The sequence below is a fragment of the Cyprinodon variegatus genome, unplaced genomic scaffold (assembly GCF_000732505.1).
Source record: "Cyprinodon variegatus isolate N-32 unplaced genomic scaffold, C_variegatus-1.0 Scaffold426, whole genome shotgun sequence".
NCBI lineage: Eukaryota > Metazoa > Chordata > Actinopteri > Cyprinodontiformes > Cyprinodontidae > Cyprinodon > Cyprinodon variegatus.
This window is the reverse complement of record NW_015150879.1, coordinates 665,188-667,918: the sequence shown is the minus strand read 5'-3', so window position 1 is coordinate 667,918 and position 2,731 is coordinate 665,188. Positions and strand designations below refer to the sequence as shown.

Here is a 2,731-nt window from a genome sequence, read left to right as displayed (position 1 = left end):
GTTTCTTATACACCTGTATACCAAAGGTAGGCTAATTTGTTATTTTAAGGGACGTTGTTTTTTTGTTTCTTTTTATATTCCCTATAATTTAGGGTTAGTGATTTTAAAATCTCTGGACATTACCTCTGTTCATTACTACTTACTACCTGCATGGGTTAGAAGTTTCTCATAAAAATGCCGGGCTCTATTTTGGTGCAGAATTTTATGATTCTGTGATTCTCTAGATTTGCACTCAAGGCTGTATGCAAAACACAGCTGAGGATAGCATGCTCTGTGGAGAACTTTCTTATTATGGTGGCCTAGTGGTTAGGGCATAGAGCTTGGAATCCTGAGGTTCTGAGTTTGAGCCCCCACTCCCACAGACTGCTACTCTGGGTCTCTGAGCAACACCCTTAAACCCCGATTACTCCTTGGCTGCCCCACGATGGCAGCCCACTGCTCCCCAATGGGATGGGTGACATGCAGAGGTAAATTTCTCCAATGGGAAATCAATAAAGTTCAATTATTATTAACAATTATTATTGGGTACTTGACACTGGACTTCTGGCATTTTCTTCTCCCCAGCCTTCCTCCAGACTCTGGCACCTTGATTTCCAAATGACATGCAAAACTGAGCAACAGTCCAGTGCTGCTTCTCTGTATCCCAGGTCAGGTGCCTCTGCCACTGTTTGTGGTTCAAAAGTGGCTTGACCTGGGTAATGCAGCACCTGTAGTCCATTTCCTGCACACGCCTGTGCACGGTTGCTCTGGATGTTTCTACTCCAGACTCAGTCCACTGGTTCCGTTGGTCCCCCAAGGTCTTGAATCGGCCATTCTCCACAATCTTCCTCAGGGTCCGGTCACCTCTTCTCGTTGTGCAGCGTTTTCTGCCACACTTTTTCCTTCCCACTGAGGTGCCTTGATACAGCACTCTGGGTACAGCCTATTCGTTCAGAAATACCTTTCTGTGTCATACCTTCTTGCTTGAGGGTGTCAACGATGGCCTTCTGGACAGCAGTCAGGCCGGCAGTCTTACCCATGATTGGGGTTTTGAGTGACGAACCACGCTGGGAGTTTTAAAGGCCTCAGGAATCTTTTGCAGGTATTTAGAGTTAATTTTTTGATTCAGATGATTAGGTGCATAGCTCTTTTAGAGACCTTTTTCATGATATGCTAATTTTGTGAGATAGGAATTTTGTGTTTTCATGAGCTGTATGCCAAAATCATCCGTATTGAGACAATAAAAGACCTGAAATATTTCAGTTAGTGTGCAATGAATCTAAAATATATGAATCTTCAAGTTGTATCATTACATTATGGAAAATAATTAACTTTATCACAATATGCTCATATTTTGAGGACCTGGATTTAGACCTAACACTTTGGTAAATACGTAGCACAGTTGACATTCTATCTGTTGTGTTTTGTCGCCATCTAGAGGTGAATTAGACTAATTGCAGGTGGTGAATACCAGCAAGCCGAGGGGTGGAGACAGGAGGAGAAAAAAATCCAATGGGAAGAAAATTCAAATGGTCTTCTTCCTGGAAATAGTAGAGAACCCGCCACAACTTCACCACATGACATTTCAGAAAGAAAATGCGACACCACTTCCCCCGACAAAAATGAACAAACCGCCATTTCACCGCATAAACCCGCAACTAGAGGCGCATTAATGATCCAAGCAGAACGACCGCAGCAGCCCGCCGCGTTTACGGACCGTTTTTCTTTATCTGCGTGTTTTGTGTTGAAACGTGGGGTCGACACAAGCCGATTGCGACATCACCTTCATTCCCGTAAACTCTCCCCTTCCTTTACCGTAGAAAAACATGACATCACTTTCACTTTGAGATTGGAAAAGAGAGCAACCAGGCAGAAACAACACAGAATAATCTAAAACCCGACATAAGCATGCATGCAAACTTGACTCGTTATTAGTAATTATGTAACCTCAGGAAAATCCTGCTGCCTCTTCAGTGGGTCCTCCCTTTAATTCAAGAAAAACACGACGGCTTAGTTACATTATGTAAAGAAACGCTGCAAAATCTGCGTTATTCTCACCTTTTCGATGTTAATCCCAGAATCAGCTGCGAAAAGCAGAGTGTAATCTGCACGGCAGATCATCTCCATACCTATCCTAAGATGACGCAGCCCCCTTAAAAAAAAATAATAGAAAAATCTCCCCTCCTCTGTCATTAAAAACACTAACAGACCTCCATTTAACACCTAAAAACGAGTTTAAGTGTAAAGAGGGGATGAAAAACAAATCATCCCTGCATGATCCACCTCTGCATGGTCGTTTCGCCTTTTCTGAATGATTGCATTGCTCCCCTTCTTCCTCTGAAATAAATAAAAAAATAAAAATGAAAGGCGAGCGCTTGGAAAAAGCAAAAGTGTCCATCCACAGCTCGGGTCGTGCGCAGTGGACTCCTCTAAAGGGCCATTCAGAATGGGGAGCCCTTCCAGAAATTGCGCAGTTTTTATTCCATTGAAGGGAGCAGAGGACTCCCTCCTGTCTCCTGTCCCCCTGAACGCCTCTCTTCCTCTTCCCTCCCTCCTTGCCTGTCTGCCTGGCAGCCTTCCTCCCTCTCTTGCAGGTTCCTCTCTGTACAGTAACTCTGCAGGACTTCCCAAAAGCCTGGAAGATTTGAAAGAAAACTAGAGGAAAAACCACAATGAGGAAACCTTTATAGACCTGCACATTGGCTTCATCCAACGGGATTCTGTTGAACACCTGATGTAACTATAAATTAGT

At 43.7% G+C, this 2,731-nt stretch overlaps 1 long non-coding RNA gene across 1 annotated transcript in view; it reads right to left on the bottom strand.

Moving 5' to 3' along the window:
* The window catches only part of LOC107093464, a 6,876-nt gene extending 4,380 nt beyond the window's left edge, over window positions 1-2,496 (bottom strand). Inside the window, exon 1 of the long non-coding RNA XR_001481619.1 lies at window positions 2,038-2,496. This is a non-coding gene — a long non-coding RNA (uncharacterized LOC107093464). The remainder of the gene's footprint in view (window positions 1-2,037) is intronic.
* Window positions 2,497-2,731: the final 235 nt, after the last annotated feature.